This window comes from Nanorana parkeri, unplaced genomic scaffold (genome assembly GCF_000935625.1).
Source record: "Nanorana parkeri isolate BGI_ZX_2015 unplaced genomic scaffold, ASM93562v1 scaffold224, whole genome shotgun sequence".
NCBI lineage: Eukaryota > Metazoa > Chordata > Amphibia > Anura > Dicroglossidae > Nanorana > Nanorana parkeri.
In genome coordinates, this window is record NW_017306492.1 from 827950 (window position 1) to 849931 (window position 21982).

The 21982-nt window shown below is 46.4% G+C and overlaps 2 protein-coding genes across 2 annotated transcripts in view; one reads left to right on the forward strand and one right to left on the reverse strand.

Annotated features, from left to right (window-relative positions):
* RASSF8 (Ras association domain family member 8) overlaps positions 1–7125 on the reverse strand; it is a 69793-nt gene extending 62668 nt beyond the window's left edge. The window contains exon 1 of the mRNA XM_018556074.1: positions 7076–7125. The gene's annotated coding sequence lies outside the window, so the exon portion shown is untranslated. The remainder of the gene's footprint in view (positions 1–7075) is intronic.
* A 3251-nt stretch (positions 7126–10376) lies between these two features.
* LMNTD1 (lamin tail domain containing 1) overlaps positions 10377–21982 on the forward strand; it is a 99627-nt gene continuing 88021 nt past the window's right edge. The window contains exon 1 of the mRNA XM_018556069.1: positions 10377–10496. The gene's annotated coding sequence lies outside the window, so the exon portion shown is untranslated. The remainder of the gene's footprint in view (positions 10497–21982) is intronic.

Genomic DNA, 21982 nt, shown 5'->3' on the forward strand with positions numbered 1-21982 from the left:
GCTCTATGGTCCGCAGTGGACATTCTAATCACATTTTCTGGCATTTGGTACTTTCCATCCTGCAATATCACTCAAAACTTTCTGCTGTTACATTTCTGACCCACTTAGATCCCGTGGCAGTAATCCATCTTTAATTGGGAGAATCAGACCCACCCGAATAGCTGAGGTCACACAGCCAGTTAGAAGCCTTTTATGTAACCCGAATCCGTTTAGCTCTAGCTAAAACTTTGGAGGCCTTTTGGAAGAAATCTTTTCAAAGTACCGTTTTGTAATTCTGTATCGTCCAAATATAAAGCACCTTTTAAGGGAAACATGGGTTTGTTGTTAATTTGCAACGGATTTATTATTCTGGATCATAGTTTGTATCGGGGGACCAAAGGGCAATCAAAACAAAATAGGAAAGTTTAGGTAAATATTTTACCAAATACCTGGATTTGTTTTACAAAGCACTTAAAGTACAGCAAGCAAGGGTTGGAATCCCCGTTAGGGTTTGTCGCGCTCTGAGGGGAATTTATCAAAACTGGAGTAGATTTGCACTGCAACCAATCAGCTTCTCTGTCTCATTTTCAAATCTTACCTGAGCAAACTAAAAGAGAGAGGCTGATTGGTTGCCATGGGCAAACGCTCCACATTCTGTCTGCTCCAGTTTTGATAAATTCCCCTCACTGTGTTTACTGAGGAGATTCAAGTTGTTTGGGTACTTGTTTCCCTACTACGGAAAATGATGGGAAGTCTAACATTTTAGTGTTGTCACCAGAACAGCAAGACAGGGAAAATCCCCTCAACGGGGCACAGACAGAACAAAAAAAAAAAAGTTTGGGCTTTACATACACGTTACTATACACCAATCAGCCAAAACATTATGACCACAGAGAGGCGAAGTGAAAAAAACAGATTATCTTGTTACAATGACACCTGGAAGTGGGTGAGATGTTTTAGATAGCGAGTGAACATTTTGTCCCTGAAGTTGATGTGTTGGAAGAAGAAAAAAGATGGGCAAGCGCTGAAAAAGTTAATGCCGGCTCTGATAGAAAGGAGTCTGAACACACAGTGCATCGCAGTTTGTTGCGTATGGGGCTGCGTAGTCGCAGACCGGTCAGGGTGTCCATTCTGACCCGTGTCCACAGCCAATGGCCATATGAGCATCAGAGAGACCACTGAAGCAGGCTTCTAATTTTTTGATCTGTACAATAGATATACCAATAAAGGACAGAAACATGTTAAAACAGATAGGCAGCTACAGCAAGACAACTTGCAATCAGCCTAATTTCTAAACTTTCCAGACATGGACAGTGTGGTCCCTTTAAGCACTTCCAGTAAACAGATCCTAAAAAACAGCTTAGTCAACATGGCCCACTTACACAAACTAATACGTGTCTACCGTGACCAAGTTCAGAGGCCCTTTAATTAAATCCCTGGCCCTATTTCACAAACAAAATAATTCAATCAAGAGAGAAAAAAAAAAAAAAAAATACACAAAAGGCGGGCTTGCTGGCCTAATTATGCATCCCAGCCCTGTAAACTCCATCCATCGCGTGGTCTGGAGCGACTTGACGTGGCGGCGGTGAAGGCTGGTCGTGGGAATACTTATAAAAAAATAAAATAAAATCTGTGTTGTTCTGAAGATTATACGCTTGGCAGTTTTTTTTTCTGGCTTGGTACAAGCTGCAGTGCCCTCTGCCTAGACAAAGTCTGCCATACTGCAGAGGCAAGCAGCAATCACATGAAAGTATAATGATTCACATCCTCTGTACTATGATTCACACCTATTCCAGTGCAATGCCCCAATTCCAGATAACGGGGCGCAACTAATGCCGCATTTAATGCAAAATCTCCGTTATAAATCAGAAAGGAATTAGGCAACTACAAAACTTAATAGGGTATTGAATCCCTCGACACAGCTGAGATGCATGGAGCTCAGATCAAGCTGTCCCTGAAAGGGTTAAGGATCAGTCGATCTTGAGGGATTAAAACCCCCCCAATCCTGAGCAGATCGAGATTACCAGGACGGTGGATAGAAGGATTGCACTGCAGACAGCAGATGCCACAAAACACGACATATAAACAAACACGCTCTGGCAAAACGAAACGCTGGGTGAAAGTTGCAGCAAGACAGCGCTGGAAAAACATTTTTCACAACGGCAGCAACAAACAATCCACTATTTCCTGCTGGGGCAGGAAAACAAACAGGCGGGCATGCATGCTGTTAAAGGGACAGTACATGCAGAAGGGATCTTGCAGACTGAGATGCCCACTGGGGTCTTAGATCTTTGGGATTAATTCATATAACTGCACCGACATTAATGTGCATCAAGGTGGGGCAGCCCACTCAATTTTGAATTGGCCTCCAAAGCGCCACAAAGTACACCCACACTTTAAGGGCTGATTTAGGGTACCACAAACACACAGCAAGGTATGTACCAAAGTCTGGTGTCTTTGTGAATAGCACGCCAGCACGAGTACGTTCTAACGCAACACAACGCAGAGATGTCAATGATCTGTGCGTTTTTTTAAAAATGGAACAGGCACCATTTTACATGCATTGTGGGCCATTCCTAATGAACGGGCTTCTCCATACAAGGCGCGTAACTTTACTGTGCATTAAGGGCCCATTCACACCACATCATCTCCAGACCAGAACAGATTGTTTCTGGATCCAAAATGCACCCTAATGTATCCCTATGCTATTTCTGGCCTCTGTTCACACCAGCTCAGTCCTTCCAGACGACACCAGAAAAATACTGCATGTCTCATTTACTCTGGTCTGGAATGCACTGGAACTGCGGGCAAGTTCACACCTTTTTCCAGACCAGACCTGGTCCGGAAAATGGTGTGAACCTGCTCTAAAGCACATGATGTAAACTGGCCCTAACGCACCACAGTGAACAGATGGTTCCGTGCTTTGTGGTGTGCTAGACACAGGTTTGTTTTGATGCATCAGTTATGTGATGCGTTGGGGAGACATTCAGAATGAAAGGCGCCGTGGCACGCAGTACAGTACATGGGTGAAGCATCTGCGTCATCACGTGGTACTGCTATGCAAATGTCTGAATTCGGCCGAACGCGATTTTCGAGGCAACATGAACAACAGGACCAGCTTGTAAAGGAAACGATAGGTGTGCAGATTTCGGAAGCCAAGTGGCGGGATCTCACAACCAAAGACCCCGACAAAATTGATTTTTTAAAAACTATGTGGGCTTGTACGGTATGCTATCCTTCCAAAAACACTAAATATCTGGCTGTCATGCTTAAGGTGCCAATACACCTGCCGATTATCGTACGATAATCGCGGGTGACCCCGCGATCGTTTGATAGTCAGGTGTGTGGAAGGCGTGCGACCGCTTCTACTGTACGCTCGAAAACCCGCCGAAAATAGTTAGTGGCGTGCTTGGAAGACAAATGCCAAACAGGCCGGTGTGGGCAAGCGCACACTGCCCGCTCAGCACTGCAATCATCAGAAGCCCTCCCCTCAGGGGGGCGGGCTCGCGATGGTCGCAAATACGATCGGCCTGTACCAAGATGGGCAGATCGTACTAGCTTTTAATTACCTTGCAACCATCGCACGACAAAAGTCGTGCGATGGTTGTAAGGTGTATGGCCAGCTTTACTCATTGGTCTCAGTAGACTCAGTAAGGTACATAAATAGGGACTTCTAACTTTTCTCAACCTTTGCTTATTTGCATTACTTGTTCTGAGACAAGTACTAAAGCCAGCCAAAAGGGTACCTAAAAACTAAAATCCTATGTATTGCAGCATACCAGTCCTTAGAAGTGGCGGCTGCATTCGTTTGAGTACATTTTCCGCAAGTACCTGATGATTCTGCCAGAAATCCAACGTCCTCGTTACTTCCTGTGCCCTGAGCTGAAATCTCAATGACATCAGGTTTTCAGAAATGACAACATTCAAATTATTTTGCGACGCTGTTGCCATGTTAATATGAGTTGCACAGTATATTTATAGACGCATCCAAATTAAGTTTACATTTCAGTTTAAAGGATATAATTGTGTTTCCTGTCATTTAATAGTGTTTGGCTGCTGTGTCCCTGGAAGGTATTTGAGAACACTCGCAGCTATGCCGGTTTGTTATACAATAAAGACAATTATGTCGCTCGGCAGCCTTACAAGAGGGGACGGAAATAGAAGCCATACAGCAGTACAAGTCTGAATTAGCCCAGCACTAGCTGGCACTGGTAGTTCATCAGGTGGAAAGGTGATCGTGCCTTTTGGGCAAGATGGGACAGAGCAACGCAGGGAAAAGAGAAGTGCGTACATCAATGGAGGAATACACTATATATAATCATATACATATTCATTATGGTTCCTTTGTATCTCTCAATTCTCAGTGGTAGCGTTGAAGTGGAAACACACAGGTTATGCTTAATACTGTTTGGGGTCTGAATTGCTGCCATCATATAGAGCAGGGGTAGGCAACCTTGGCAATCCAGCTGTGGTGCACCTACAAATCCGATTGTCCCTCTAGGAGTCATGCCTGAGGGTGTCAGAGTTAGATGATCCTCATGGGACTTGTAGCTCTACAAAACCAATGTTTTATACCCCTGGTATAAAGAGAATATATTATGGCCTATTTCCAGGTGGCAATGACAGCTCAATCAGTAACCTGTAGGGTACAACAAGTCCCAGCAGGACATAACTGCAGAAATAGGTATGCATACATGTGGCTTAAACTTGATTAAATAGGATTATGGTTGATGTAACAGGGTTTAGACACAATATTACTGGGAAGGATTTTCTGGGGAGAATAGGTCATGTACAGCTAGGGCAGTCAGCTGGTTGCACACAGGAGGTGCATCATACTGGAACACCGACATAGATCGGTTTTTAGTTTCATCTGTGCATTGGGACTGCACTGGGCAATGTTGCCTAATGGGGCTGGTGTGAACCAGCCCTCATTTGTACAATTCAGATGCATTGGGGGTACAGCAGGACAACGCAACAATGCTTTTACAGAGCCACTGTCAACATGGGCACCTCAAAGGAGGTCCAGTCATGGGGGACCATGTATAGGTAGTGTGTCTAACCCTGAACACCCTGAAACACTGATTAGGTTGGAATCTGAATAGAATGTACCTATATTATTGTAGATGAGTAGAATGTAACCATATTAATATAAACAGAAAGGGAGTAGAATATATACCGGTACATATTATAATAGACAGGTAGGGCTGTAATAAAGAGCTATATTATAATAATTAGGTAGATGAGTATTTAGCTATATTATATAAACAGGTTTGGGGGCAGAATGTATATATATTATAAACAGGTAGGGGAGTAGAATATACCTATATTATTACAGACAGGTAGAGGAGTAGAATGAGTACCATTCTGGTGGTGCAGTCACTGAACACAATATAGGTGCTCCGTTTCAGAGTACAGTACATAGGAGCTCTTTCTGCATTAGTCAGAAGTACAGTCTAGGCATACTGTCTGGAGGAGCTACTATTTATCATTCAGCCAGTATGCAGTGAGATGCAATGTGAGGAGTATAGCTCCTGCTCAGTTTGGTGGGGTGCAGTGTGAGGAGTATAGCTCCTGCTCAGTTTGGTGGGGTGCAGTGTGAGGAGTATAGCTCCTGATCAGTTTGGTGGGGTGCAGTGTGAGGAGTATAGCTCATAGATGTGCTCCGTTTCAGAGTACAGTACATAGGAGCTCGTTCTGCATTAGTCAGAAGTACAGTCTAGGCATACTGTCTGGAGGAGCTACTATTTATCATTCAGCCAGTATGCAGTGAGATGCAATGTGAGGAGTATAGCTCCTGCTCAGTTTGGTGGGGTGCAGTGAGTATAGCTCCTGCTCAGTTTGGTGGGATGCAGCGTGAGGAGTATAGCTCCTGCTCAGTTTGGTGGGGTGCAGTGTGAGGAGTATAGCTCCTGCTCAGTTTGGTGGGGTACAGTGTGAGGAGTATAGCTCCTGCTCAGTTTGGTGGGGTGAGTATAGCTCCTGCTCAGTTTGGTGGGGTACAATGTGAGGAATATAGCCCCTGCTCAGTTTGGTGGGGTACAGTATGAGGAGTATTACTCACTTTATTTTGGGGTTACAGTGAAGGAAGTAGACTTCAGGCACTTTGTTCTTGGGTACAGAAGGAGGAATATAGTCCAGGCAATCCATTTTGGAAGGGGGCAGTATTAAGTGTATTGAACAGGAATAGATTTTTGTGGGTGCAGTACGGGGCACACAGCTCAGTAGGACATTGGAAAGTGGGTTACAGGGTTCTGCACTTAGAGAGCGGCAGAATGATTTAGGGGTCCAATCAGGGCAGTAGAGGGCCAGTCAGTGCAGGCAGACTGATATGGAAGGACACAGGGACTGCAAACACTTGTGTGTCAATCTGTGGAGTGGAAACGATTCTGATACAAGTGTACACAGACACAAAACCAAAGACTTGGGGGTCCCAAAGAGTACTGCCTGACGTATGAGGGCCACTCACTGGAATACACCACAGTCAAGCTCAGAAAACAGGAGGGTCCACTCCAGGGAGTACAGACAGTGGGTGGCACAAGGGGTGCACTCAGGGACTTCCCTGTACCAACAATGTAGTGTTACATTGGGACTAGCACTGATACAACAAATATAAGTGCACCCAGAGAAAACAGCACTGCTGCAATATAATACTGGGGGTCCACTGAGTGAAGTCAGCACAGACACAATGTTACCCTAGAGGGGTGCACTCAGTGAAGTCAGCACAGACACAAATGCTACTCTAGAGGTGTGCACTCAGTGAAAACAGCACTGACATAATGTTACCCTGGGGGGTGCACTCAGGGAAGCCAGCACCGACATAATGTTACCCTGGGGGGTGCACTCAGGGAAGCCAGCACCGACATAATGTTACCCTGGGGGGTGCACTCAGTGAAGCCAGCACTGACATGTTACCCTGGGGGGTGCACACAGTGAAGCCAGCACTGACATAATGTTACCCTGGGGGGTGCACACAGTGAAGCCAGCACTGACATAATGTTACCCTGGGGGGTGCACTCAGTGAAGCCAGCACTGATACAATCTCAGGCTGGGGCACAGTGAGGGGAGTTCAGCTCACACACAGCTCAGGGTTACTCACAGTTGTGGAATCCGCAGTCCGGATGCTGGGGGATCCCTTCCCTCGGGGCTCCACAATGGAGGGATCGGGCGGAGTAGTGTGCGGGGTCTGGATCTCGGTGTAATCCTGGGCAGATCCCGGGGATCCAGTACGAGGAAAGTTAGTTGGAGAAGTTGGAGCGTCGCCGGACTGTGTGATGGAGGAGGAGGATCACTGCGCTCTGTGCTGGCCGCACTCTACAGTGTCAATGCGGGAGAGCACAGCTCCGCCCCCTTTCCCCGCCCCTTTCACCGAGTGACCCCGCCTTTCCCCTGAGACGTCCTCGAGAGTGGACAGCCCCTCCCCTTCCATTCTCTCCTCCCCGCCCACTCCCCCTCCTCCCTGCTGCTGGATACATTGTAGAAAGTTTCCTCTGCGCTCCGCAGAGCTTCCAGAATTCCCAGGACAGACCATGCGAAGTTCCTGACTGCTCCACACAACCTTTCCTTCTCTGCATCTTACATAGGACTTAAATATCTCATAATTATCTGCATTTTTACTCATTGAGGGGAATTTATCGAAACTGGAGCAGAAAAAATCTGGAGTAGATTTGCATAACTAATCGGCTTCTATCTCTCATTTTCAAATCTTACCCGAGCAAACTGGAGAGAGAAGTTGATTGGTTGCCATGAGCAACTGCTCCAGATTCTCTCTGCTCCACTTTTGATAAATTCCCTCTATTCTATTTTGCTAATTCATTATGCTCTGTGATTTGCACTTGCTTGCTGTTCCATATTCTATTAATTGTTTTTTTCCAGTGCAGTTTTGTAAATAATCCCTCTACTGGTGATCTGTATACAGGGTTGAACTGGCCTTCCAGAGCACCAGATGATCTTCTGATGGGTATGTGGCCCAAAAATGCAATAAAAAGTAATTATGGGGGCCAGGGCCGTCCCTGAGATATTCGCTGCCTGAGGCGATGTGCTCTTGTGGGGGGATTTGCCCTTCAGGGCGCGAGAGGGGGGGTTGATGTTGGACCACGCCGTCATCCACCCAGCTCGCTGACGTCACTGTTTGTCAATAGCTCAGCAGGATGCAAGCCAGAGTGTCCCACTCAGTTCATGGCAACTGGTGACATCAGTGAGCTGGGCGGGAAGCCACACAGGGCGTCACAGGTTGCTAGGAGCTTTTAGCAACCTGGAATGCTGTGGCTGCCCCACCACCACCACCACCACGCAGCTGTCCCCCAACAAGATGCCGCCTGCGGCAACTACCTCAAGCTGCCTCAATATAGGGACAGATCTCATGGGGAGGTCATGTGATCACTGTGCAGAGCATGCAAACCCCAGGGCCCCCCTCAGCCCTGTCATTCCTGTAAGGCCCCATTCACACCTGACCGTTTTGTAGCGCGTCCTACGCTCGATGAACGCTCTACAAAACGGTCAAAAAATAAATAGCATTGTAGTCAATGGTATCGTTCCCACCTGTCCGTATTTCCACCCGTCCCGAACGCACTACAAAACGGCCCACGCATGAAAAGGTCCCGGAGCGTTTTTGCTGCGTATTGGTCCGTTTTGTAGGGCGTTTTCCATTTGGATACTGCCAAGTAGCCTTTGGAATCGCGATACGGTCGCGCGACTTTTTTACCGCGAATCGCGGTAAAAAAACCGCGTGACGGTCACGCGACAGACGCGCATATTACAATACGCATAGGTGTGAATGGGGCCTAAATCTGGCACAAGTTACAACAGCTCAGCAACTGTCCTGATTGATGGCTGTCACCTGATTGCAACCTGCTCTCCCTCTTCAACTGTACCTGTGTCAGCATCTTGCGTTACTAGGCAGTGGCATAACTGCTGTGGACCAGTCACCGAGTCGGTCTACCAGACCTTCTACCCCCACAGGCACCCTCTGCTACCTCAATATAAACCAGCCCATCCAGGTGTGCCATGGGAGCTGAAGGAGCCCGCACTGCTGAGCTGGCAGGCTGTTTTTCTCTGTGTCCTGGCAGGAAGAGATGCAGCCATTATATCTAGCAAGTGAAGCAGAAAAGCCTAAAGTAATATTATTAATAATTGACTAACAATTAAACTATGTAGAGTAAGAACGGTAACATTTATCTGGGGGCAAGCCAATCGCTAGTAATGCTTGGATTAGTCCTGCTAACCCAATTCGACCAGATTGTGGCCCCCTTAGGACCCTCCTGTTCAATAAAAGTTGACTTTTCAATTGACTTTTGTTGAAGAAGCAAAGTCAGTCAGCTGCAGTCACTGTTGGGAGTTCTGACAGCAGCACACCCACCACTGTCCGACTACAGTAACCTGGTGAGGGGGATTCCCCCATGCACGCTGATCAGCATTGTTAGAATACACATTACTGTGTTTATAGCAACAAATTCTGCAGTATACAATTTCGGTCACTTGATGGCAGTGTTTATAAGTTCTGTTATCTATGGTATATACTCTGTTGTATAGAATAGGGTAGAGAATACAGCTGTGGCTTCCTTCCTGTTCTCCAAGCCATATACAACATGCATATGAGACTGTGTGCTTGTCTTTCTCAGTGAGGCTGTGCAAGAAGTTCCAACAAGCACGGATGAGGAATCAAGCATTTTTTCTCATTCAGGTCAAATACATTCTGCATGAATATTCATAACATGTCACAACTTACTACAAAGGAATCCGTTTTTGGAAAAGCTCTGCCTTTCATCAATAAAAATCCATCTTTGATTGCCTGTTAAAAAAAAATTGAGCTTCAGGTAGTGGCTTTGCCTAGGCTGAGATGATGCCATTAGTTTGCTGTGAGTCAGCGCTGGCGGATCGGAGCGGGGAGGGGGGAATCCAGCCCCTCCCCTGTTACAGCAGAGAGCCGTGTCAGGATCGAGAGGTGAGCGAACGCCGGTATATGTGCGCTCACCTCCCGATCTACTGAGCCGACCTGTGACAGTCTCATTGTCATAGGTCGGCCAGAACTATGAGGTGAGTGAAAAGCACTCACCTCATAGTTCTCCTTTAAAGTGGTTGTGTCATCTGTGAGCATCTGAGTCCATGAAGTAGATGGTGACCCTGGATGATTCCTGAACAAAGATGGCTCTGTCCTTGTAGAGATAGAAGCAGATGGCAGCATCATCAGGGGGAGCACTGTGATCGCTGAGAGAGGTAATACCTGGAAATGTCACAATGACATTAGTGAGCATGTATGCAATCAACATTAATATATTATTTATAAGGATGTATCCACTTTAAACTGCAGCTATTTTCAGAATAGCCCCTGAGGCTGATAGATATGTGAATAGAGACATCACGGCTGAGCTGGTTATGCAATACATGGAGTGTCAGCTTTTTATCTCTTTGTATCTGCGTCTTTAGACACAAAAAAAGTTTTCTCGGCCTATTCTAGGTGCCGTCACCCCTCAGTGACTTTCACCTGTTTTCTGGTTTCCTGCTTTACCTGAGGACAAAAGGTAAATTCACCGCTCACACAATGCTGGCGCAGGTCACTCCGAGGTTGTAGACATTTGCTACAGGGCCCGATCTCTCCAAGGACATGCAGTGATCCCATGGCTCCGTGTGACTAATGCACAATACCTGCCAGGGGCGTAACTAGAAATCACAGGGCCCCATAGCCAAATTTTGTATGGGGCCCCTTTGATCTCTAGTTACACCCCTTGCAGAGCCCAATTGAGATCCCACACAGCCCACCCAAGGGTGACCCGGCAGAGCCCACCATAGACTCTCTAAGGTGGGCTCTGCAGGGTCACCCTTAGGTGGGCTGGTCACACTCCTTACCTGTCCACCTCCTCTTCCTCCACTGCCGGTGATGAGCCCCGCCTCCGCCGCCCGTCGCCCGGCCCTCCCCCCATTGCTGGGCCACGCCTCCTCCTCTGATGCCAACCCTGGGCCCTGCCTTCTCCTCCACTGCTGGGTCCAGCCTGCTCCACCGCCGCTGCTGGCTCTCACTGACTCAGCAGCGGCTGTGGAGAGGAACGCGCCGCTGCACAGATCACTGACAGCCAGCAGCGACCCAGACGGCCCGCAGGGCATCAGGAATGTGCCCTGGGCCCCATAGCGGCCGTCTGGGACACTATGGTGATTGTTACGCCACTGGTACCTGCTGTGCTCAATCAGGTTTGATACATAAGGCCCATTGAGGGAAGTTTAAGGGGTCGTTCACACCGAGGCCGAGCGTTAATTGCACGGTTCCTTGTGATTAATGCACAATACTGCACAATGCACCTTCTGTGTGGAACTATGTGGGAGGTGCGTTGCGTTGCCATCAATTTTGAATGGCACCCCAAATGCATGCACTACTTTTTTTTTGTTACACCACAACTCACAACATTATTGTTGTGGTCGAGCACATTGCGGGCGGGAGGTACAGTACGTTTGAGGTGCCATTCAAATGAATGGCAATGCAACGCACCGTCCACACAGCAACACACGGTAGGTGCATTGTGCAGTAGCATGCATTAATCACAAGGAACGGTGCAATTAACGCACAGCCTTGGTGTAAACAAGCCCTTAAAGTGAAAGACGGGCTGTTCAGATCCTTTCATCCAATTACATTCTGTCATTGTCTGTGGTTGATGAAGCAATTGCTAATTGGTTACTATGAGAAGTCCAGACAGTTTTTTCCGACCCTTTCAGATGGGAAGACCTAAGCTTTCAATTCCGGCGCTGGGGTCCTGAGTCTATTTCCCACAGGGGTCACCCACAGGGGTCACCCACAATTATCTCCATCCAATCAAGAAGCAGGATCAGAAGTCGCTCTATTATAGGTTGGAGCAAAGTTTAACTGTCACTTGGTAAGCCAGTGTGCTCTGTCATGTATTAATTAATACATGAAAATATAATTAAATGTAATTGTACAGACAGCTAGTATTAGTATTTGAATCTGTCTTGGTATTAGCCTCCTGTCACTCCTGCACAGCCCTCAGACTGCAAGGAGGAGAGACAACTCTAGGAGCCAATCAGGGCCATGTACAGTGAGTAGAGTGTATTTCTGCCCCTTTGTTGTCCAGTCAGCAGACTGTGGGCAGGGAGGTGACACCACTGTATACCTTAAAGTGACATTAAAGGATTGTTTCCCCCTCCCCCCACAGTGTTAATGTAAGGACATACCTTAAATGATGCCTCTTAATACGATCTTCTTCTTTCCTGTAGTTTTTAGCTGTCCCTCTAGCGCTGGTGTGGGTTTCCGATCAGGGATGGATTTACTCTCTCTGCTGCCCCAAGGCCAGGTTCCTCAATGCGCCCCCCCTCCCCACGGTGACGCATGGGACAGACCTGCAGGCTGCATCCAAGTGATATCAGCGACATTGCCGAGATCACTTGTACAAAACGAGCAGCGGCTTCCCCGCTCTACATTTAGCCCTGCTTCCCCCAAGCAGGGCTAAATGTAGAATAAAACATGTCCCAGGTGTCGGGATATAGGAATCCCACCCCCTTGCTTCCTCTCTACTCCGTGCTGCCCAAAGGCCGGGCCTCGGTGGCCTTGTGGGAAATCCGGCGCTGGCTCCTCTGTCCTCATCTTCTCTCATGTCCCACGGAGTCTGTGCGGGTGCACACTGCTCCATATACTTACATTGTGTCTCTCCTCATCTTCCAGCCAAACATCTGAATTGCGCATGCGCCCGCCCCAAGATCCTTTGCGGCCGCCCGAGACTCTTCAGATGTTCGGACAGGAGTGCGCAGCAAAGACACAGGTAAGTTTAAACCTGTTTCAAAAGTTTTTTTGCTTGCTAGCAGTAGGCTTGGCTGTGCCAAGGTGTATGGATCACAAAAGTGGCCAGACAGAGTTACAAATCTTGTGGCAGAGAGAACAGTTCAAATATGAGCATTTCAATTGTGTTATTTTCTTGGAGATCAGCTTTAAAATGTATAAAGTCCAAACTCATTTTTTTTTTCATCTTAGATATAGTAGGGCTTTACAATATACAGCTTTCACTTCCTGTCCCATAGCCACAGCAGGAAGTGAGAGAAAATTTTTCAAAGGAACTTTACCCTTGTCTTAGAATTTACAACAAATACTCATTTAGAAATGTTTAGTAATGACAATCTACACACAGATTCTTCTAGATAATTGTCAGCTTTTTATTCTTTACATACGTTATTTTTCTTTTCCTCCCCAGTCTTCTCACAGTGGCCATTTTTACTAAGGGCATCTTACTAAAGTTATACAGGATTTCTATAGCGCCAACAGTTTGGCAGCGCTTTACAATATAAGGAAGCAGGGGCGTCCCGAGGCTGGGTGACACCCGGATCGGTAACCGAGTGTCACCACGCCGAGACGTCACTGCGCGTGACTTCACCACGCGCGTGCACGATGACGTCTGATACCTGCCGGCGGCCATCTTGGTGGTGGACGCCGGCAGAGAGAGGAGGGGACAGTCACCCGGCGGGATAAGGTATGCCGCCGGGTCCCCTCCTCTCTCCTGATACTTTTGGGCGTTCGGTCCATGACCGAGCGGCCGACTTTTCAGAGGGGGGTGACACCAAAATGACTGTGAGTCATTTTGGTGTCACCCTTCCAATGGTGTCACCCGGGTGCGGGCCCCCCTGCACCCCCCTTGTCACGTCACTGTAAGGAAGACATTACAATCACAATACAAATTCAAGACAAGACGGTAAGGAGGGCCCTGCTCGTGAGGGCTTACAATCTAAAATGATCTACTAGATTTCCCTTTACTTCCTGGAATTTTGGCACATGTAACTAGGACACGTGACCATCTGTGATGCAACTAAGTCCCATGAGGCATTGCAAGACTCTGACAGCCACCGGCATGACTCCCAGAGGCAGAGGCATGATGAGACTTGTTGTTTTAGCTTCACCACAGCTGGAGGGCCAGAGTTTTCATACCTCTGATATAAATGGTATCAGTAAAAATGTGACAGGGGCTCTTTTGACCATTCACCACTCTGTCCAAAACTAAAAAAAATACAATTAGATACAATCTAACCTCTATAAAAATTAAATATTAAAGTTCCATCTGGAAATGTCACACACACCTTTCCCCCCCAAAAAAAGGCCATTTTGTTTGGCCGAGCTCGGTGAATGTCATTTGTCATCCATCACCTAACAAGACAAATCGTGAAATCAATTCTTCACCTCGCTGATTGGAAAACTCATCTCGGATCTCTTCTCCTCCGAGAGGCCAGGGCTTAAGAGGCCGCTAAGTGCCGTCTCTCCAATGCGCCTAATTTGTAGGTCCCGGCAGTCTGGGACTTGGCAGTTCTCCCCACCGAGAGGCAGATTGGATGACCGTTTTTAGATAATTGAGTAGCTGACTGTCTTTCACGAATTGGCAAGCGGACCCTGGAAATACTCTTCTTTTTTCTTTTAATACTATTTTCTCTCTGCATCTTCTATAATTGGGTTACCTCGGAGAAAAAAAGACATTCACCTATTTAGAACCCAGTGAGGGAACAGTGAAGAGCAAAAGTAATTTTCTATTAAGTAAGAAGAGATCAAATGTTTACCAGGCTTATATGAAGTGAACCTGTCCAAGGGAAATAAAAGGCTGTATTAAAGGGCCAGTCCACCTAAAACTGATATTTGCATGTTTGGTAGATGCTGAAGAGAACAAACAACAGATATCACTCTAGACTCTGTTGGTGAGATCTCTGCACTGAGTTTCTAGGTCTTCACACCTGCGGTGTCCGTTATGAGGGGCTCCCACCAAGCCTGTGCTGAGTTCCTGGGTCTTCACAGCCCATTATGAAGGACTCCCACCATCTTTGCACTGAGTTTCTGAGTCTGCACACCAGCTGTGCCCATTTTGAGGAGCTCCCACCATTCTTGTGCTGAGTTCCTGGGTCTGTACACCTGCTGTGCCTATTATGAGGGCCTCCCACTATCCCTGTGCTGAGTTCTGTGGTCTGTACACCTGCTGTGCCCATTATGAGGGGTTCCCACCATCCCTGTGCTGAGTTCCTGGGTCTGTACACCTGCTGTGCCTATTATGAGGGCCTCCCACCATTCCTGTGCTGAGTTCCTGGGTCTGTACACCTGCTGTGCCTATTATGAGGGCCTCCCACCATCCCTGTGCTGAGTTCCCGGGTCTGTACACCTGCTGTGCCCATTATGAGGGGTTCCCACCATCCCTGTGCTGAGTTCCTGGGTCTGTACACGTGCTGTGCCCATTATGAGGGGTCTGTACACCTGCTGTGCCCATTATGAGGGGTTCCCACCATCCTTGTGCTGAGTTCTGTGGTCTGTACACCTGCTGTGCCCATTATGAGGGGTTCCCACCATCTCTGTGCTGAGTTCCTGGGTCTGTACACCTGCTGTGCCTATTATGAGGGCCTCCCACCATCCCTGTGCTGAGTTCCTGGGTCTGTACACCTGCTGTGCCTATTATGAGGGGTTCCCACCATCCCTGAGCTGAATTCCTGGGTCTGTACGCCTGCTGTGCCCATTATGAGGGTTCCCCACCATCTCTGTGCTGAGTTCCTGGGTCTGTAAACCTGCTGTGCCTATTATGAGGGCCTCCCACCATCCCTGTGCTGAGTTCCCGGGTCTGTACACCTGCTGTGCCTATTATGAGGGGCTCCCACCATCCCTGAGCTGAGTTCCTGGGTCTGTACGCCTGCTGTGCCCATTATGAGGGGTTCCCACCATCCCCGTGCTGAGTTCCTGGGTCTGCTCACCTGCTGTGCCCATTATAAGGGGTTCCCACCATTCTTGCTGGATTTTATATTTATATTGTATTATGGAGAATGTAACAGGAAGAGCTGGAACACACAAAGTTGAGCGAAAATATCCAAAACTCCCAGGTGGATGTCCCGGCACAGCTCCTCGTCCAATCAGTGAATGCCTACTATTCATTGAGAAAAATACTAGACATCCTCTCATTTATACATTCTCCAGGCTGCTCCAGCTCTAATGTATATATACATTTTTAGAGCTGGAGTTCAGCTTTAAAGTAAAATGAACAAGTGTTCTGATTTTAACACCTTTGTAGCAAACTCTAGATACTATTAGAAGCTTCCTGATTGCTTTCAAATTACAAATCTATTAGGCCCGGTGCCGGCCTGAGTGATCCAGGATCGCGCAGTCCTGCACAAGTGCCGACAGCGATTGCCACGCGGCCCCATTGATTTCAGTGGGGTGACATCCACGGGTCAAACGCAGAAAAAAGGTACATGTCCCTTTTTTTTTTGCGATACACGACGGACGGCTGTTTTAGAAACTAATGGCACCCATAGCGCGATCATCTGTGCTGGGTGACTCCGTGACCGCACGGCAATCCGCGTGGTAATGTGCATGATTGTCACGTGGTCAGGAGTCGCCTAGGTGTGCACCGGCCCTTAAAGTGGGATATTTAACTGTAATGCTTCTGCAAAACAAAATACTTTATAAACTTTATATAAGTTCATATAAATGGGGTAGAAGGGGTGGAGCCAGAATTGGGGGGTCAGGGTGGGGGAGACAAGTTTTTCTAAGGCCCATGCATGAGAGGTGAGCTTTACCTGCGTTACCCATTGGGCTCATTTACAAGAGTGCATTTCCATAATCTAATAAACTTTTAAAGGAGAACTATGAGATGAGTGATTTCCACTCACCTCATAGTTCTAAGCCGACCTGTGACAATGAGACTGTCACAGGTCGGCTCAGTAGATCGGGAGGTGAGGGAAAACATACCGGTGTTCACTCACCTCTCGATCCTGTCACGGCTGTAGCTCGCGGTATACTGAGCTTAGGGTGACGGGAGGATGCTAGTTTGTGTCCTCCCGTTACCCCAAGGAGAACTATGGGGAAAAACACTGACCCCATAGTTCTCCTTTAACACCAGTGCATTGCTCCCCCTCCCCTCCCCCCATTGTCATCAGTGCTATTACATAGTCTCTCCCCTATGTATGACTGTGCTGTCTGTATCCAACCAAAAGTGAAATATCCAATGTGGGTGGAGGGACTGTGAAGAAGCAGCGCTGAATTGTGTCACACATTGCGCTATTCTCCGCTCACTTTGCACACTCTTCTAACAGTCTGCGTCAAAGCTTCTCTATTGTATGTCGTTGGTGTAAAATTTGCTGCTCATCCTGTGAAACAAACTCATTTGTAAATTGCTTTTCATGATGGGAAGGAAGATCCAGCCTAGTGGAGGAAAACACATTTTGTGGTTTCTGTGGAAACAGGAAGACTTGTTTTTTTCTGTATTGTAACATTTTCTGCTACAAGTGAAATGACTGCGGCGGCAACAAAAGGCGGTGATTCACCGGGTGTGTGCGGTGCAGGAGAGCGGCGAGCTTCTGTGTCATTAATGAGAGCACTCCGAGCACACAAGAGACGGCTGCGCTCCACCTTAACTCTTTCTTTCAGACTCCGCTGCTACGATCTATCTATCTATCTATCTGTCTGTCTGTCTGTCTATCTATCTATCTATCTATCTATCTACAGGTGAAACTCGAATAATTAGAATATCGTGCAAAAGTAATTGCAGTAAGTGCTGCAAAAGGGGCCCAAACCAAGTACTGAGTACATATGCATGCTTGTACTTTTCAGAGGTCCGATATTGTTCTATGTACAATCCTTGTTTTATTGATTGCATGTAATAATCTACTTTTTTGAGATTGTGGATTTGGGGTTCTTGGGGTTTTCATGAGCTATAAGCCATAATCATCACAATTATGACAAATCACGGCTTGAACTATCTTGCTTTGCATGTAATGAGTCTATCTCATATATTAGTTTCACCTTTTAAGTTGCATTAGTGAAATAAATGAACTTTGCACGATATTCTAATTATTCGAGTTTCACCTGTATCTATCTACCTATCTATCAATCTATCTATCTATCTATCTATCTATCTATCTATCTATCTATCTATCTATCTATCTATCTCTCTATCTATCTATCTATCTCTATCTATCTATCTATCTATCTATCTATCTATCTATCTATCTATCTATCTATCTATCTATCTCTCTCTCTATCTATCTATCTATCTATCTCTATCTATCTATCTATCTATCTATCTATCTATCTATCTATCTATCTTAGAGTATCTACAATTTGTACTTCTGCATACCTCCCAACTTTCTGTGATAAGAAAGCGGGACACCTTCCAGCCTCCTATTTTTCAAACCATTAAAGGAGAACTATGATATGAGTGATTTCCACTCACCTCATAGTTCTAGCCGACCTGTGACAATGAGACTGTCACAGGTCGGCTCAGTAGATCGGGAGGTGAGAGAACACATACCAGGTTCGCTCACCTCTCGATCCTGTCACGGCTCTCTGCCGTGACAGGGGAGGGGCTGGATTCCCCTCTCCCCGCTCCGATCTGCCAGCGCTGACTGGCGGAACGGACGGGGGAGGGGGCGGGTACAGCTGGCTCTGCCTCTAGATAGGCAGAGCCAGCTGTCACTCACGCAGCTGGGCGGATCCTGTCATCTACGTCGGGATCCGCTCCGGCTGCAGCGTCTCAGTATACCGCGAGCTGTAGCTCGCGGTATACTGAGCTTAGGGTAACGGGAGGACAATAGTTTGTGTCCTCCCGTTACCCTAAGGAGAACTATGGGGAAAAACACTGACCCCATAGTTCTCCTGTAAGAATTTTTAAGGCAAAAATGATTGGTTAAACCAGGCGTGGGCAAACTCCAGGCCTCCAGCTGTGGTGAAACTACAAAACCCATCATGAATCTGTTTCTGGGAATCATTCCTGTGGATGTGAGAATCTTGCAATGCCTCCTGGGATTTGTGGTTCCTCAACTGCTGGAGGGCCATAGTTTGCCCTTCTGAGTTAAACCCAGATTTTTGATTTTTTATTTAACAATTACCTTTCATTTAATTGACTTTTCAAAATAGCAAATAAGATAATTAAGAGATAAGATGAAGGTTTTAGCAGAATAACACATTTGGTAGTTAAATAGAACCTTTTCACAGATATCTGTACATCAGACAAAAAAGAGGGACAACTGAGGAGGAAAGGGGGACAGAGGGATTGGGTTCCAAATGAGGGACAGTTGGGAGGTATGATTTTGTCTGTGTTAGAGATATTGTGGCTCACTTTCTGTCCTGGGGACAACCTTTTTAGACAGGAAATGAAAGAATCTCTCCAAAGGTAGTAAAACCTGACAGGAGTTCTAATCCTACTTCACTTTATCCAAAACTGCTAAGTTTTACCTATAAATCCACTTTAAGGGTCCATTCACACCATCTGCGTTGGAGCTGCGCTGGCCTATTTTTTCCAGCGCAGCCCCAGCCGGGACAAGGCAATTAGCCCTGTCATGGATGGTGCCCAATCACAGCACCATGTTGTGGTAGGAACGTGGTGGTGTGGGTTGAAAAAAGTAAGGCATGCCTTACTTTTTTTAAACACAGCAGGATACGACGTAGTACAATCATCTTGCACCCTGCTGTGCCCATAGACCTGAATTAAATGTCACTTGTGACATTTCAATAAAGTTCTAACAAAAAAAAGTGTGATGTGCTGGGATCAGCGCTCCAGCACTGTGCCGGGACACCGCCCAGCATCTGGTTTGAATGGGCCCTTAGAGATAAATTCCGGTGCATGGTGTCACCTGGCCAACGTTTTACCGAAACACTGTGCAGAAAACTGTTTTTCTGTAGGAAGAGATTCGTCACAAATTTGTGGTCTGAAAAGAAAATAATAACAATGTTTGTCGAGTGTCGGCAGTCAGCGATATGCAGAACTTTTATTTCATTGCTATGCAAAGCGAATCCTTTCCTTCAGAAGTCAGCATTTTTGGAGGAGAGTTAATTATTATTTATCAAGTCAGAATCTGAGGAGGGAGCTGACAGCGTAGAAATGGTTTGTGATTTTCCCAAACCGAAAATGCTGATACGACAGCGGAGGGTGCGAGATGTATTCCTGCCTGCTATCGACTAAGATCCTTTGTTACAGAAGTCATTACTCCAGGGGGGTGCTATGTGACATAGCTGACCGGTCGAGGGTGAATGTTAGAGCTGAACTCAAATGGCCAAATACACCCGTGTGAACTGTTTCATCTGTTAAAGGATAAGTTTACCTTTTGCAGAAATTAAAGAAAAGCATAATTAATAATATATAAAAAATATATGCATTTCTTTAATATTTGCATTCAAGCCTGGAAAGCATTGCAATTGTGATCACTCGATCGGGGCTGCAAAGCTCAGGCAGAAGCACATTCTCTCCCAGGCAGAGCTCCATACTGAGGCACAGAGTTTCAGTTAGGAGAGATGGAGAGAAGGACAGCTGGACTTCAAACTGCATTAAATCACCTCATACGGTGTCCAGCTGTCCTCGCTCTAGGTAGATGCAGGAATATGGGAAGCTCTACCTAGAGAGAGGACGGCTAGACGCTGTATGAGGTGATTTAATGCAGTTTGAAGTCCAGCCGTCCTTCCCCCATCTCTCCTAACTGAAACTCCGTACCTCAGTGGGAGCACTGCCTGGGAGAGAATGTGCAGAAGTCTGAGCTTTGCAGCCCCGATCGAGTGATCACAATTGCAATGCTTTCCAGGCTTGAATGCACATATTAAAGAAATGCATATTTTGTATATATATATTATTAATTATGCTTTTCTTTAATTTCTGCAAAAGGTGAACTTATCCTTTAAAGGGTTTGCAGTTCCAGCCACTTCTGTGAGTCATACACCTCTGCCAGACAGTGCAGTCAGGAAGGTGACACAAAGATGTAAAGAGACAGTATCGTCTTGTCCATTCAGGTCATAGTGAGTGTCTGTGTAGAAAGGCCCCGGGCCCAAAGATTGTTTGTTCTTTCCCGATGATCCTTCCCCCTCAGTGTTGGCGTTAAGGGGAGCGCTAATGTCACTCCTTCTGTAATGCAACATTGCTTTGGCCTAACAGTTGATTGCTACAGCACTGTTATGTGGGGACAGGTTGTATGCTCCTCTGTCCCCGGAAGCGCTGGGTATTTTCACCGGTTGAAGCAGCGCAGAGAGTGTCAGGTGAGCACCGGCACATCATCAGTGGGTGGGGTGGGGGCTGTACATACATACTGTCATTTTGTACTAAAATATAAGGATAAGGTAGATATAAACCTTAACTGGATGACAATTAAGCTCACCACAGATGTTACAACCTGATTGGACAATTTTGTTTAGGTCTACCAACATGTGTGTAGTGCCTGATTGGATGCAAATTGATTAGGTTGGTCCTCATATTACATAGTTTATCTTTATATATTATAAAAATGTAATAAAAAAAAAAAATACAGTTATCATGAATTTTTGTCTTTTGTTGTATCTCAGTGCTGCTCATCTCCTGCATCTCCTGTCTACATGCACTCCAGCAATGGCTGCATGACATTTCTCCTGATGGTGACAACAGTGGACCATTCATACCTAATGTGTGTTGCAACATCCTCTCGTAGTCTCCATTGGAAGCCCATGTGACAGGGTGACAACACAGCATCAAAACTGGCAGACACAGAGAGAGAGTGTTGTCACCCCATAACGTGAAGTGCCTAAACCAAGCTCTTATGGCAGGATCACCAGGGATCATTCTAATAAAACTTGCAAATGTAAAAAGATTAGAAATGACTTTTGAAATTACATTGATGTTATTTTTAAAGGATTAATTTCTCTTCCAATAAATCCTTTTTTTTATATTTGCCTTTTTAAAACCAGCAGAACACCATAAAAAAAACAATGGCTTCACCTTGTGATCCCTTTAAATCTGTAACCTCTAAAGCACAGAAGATACAATTTGCAGTTACAATGTGACATAAAACTGTGCGATACATTAAAGGTCACAAGAGGGAGAGAAGGAAAATAACAAAGAATTAATAGAGCTGCTGAGTTCTCACATCAGAGTGGCACAGTGTTATTTCAAGGTAAATGCCGCCTTGCCCAGGCTGGTAACATTTGGCACAAAGTGGCATTGAATCGGGGAAAACTACGTGTGACAATAACGGCCGGGCTGAGATAAGACTTTAAAGTGAACAAAGAAATCCGTGTTACAATGCGTCTAATCCTTGTGAC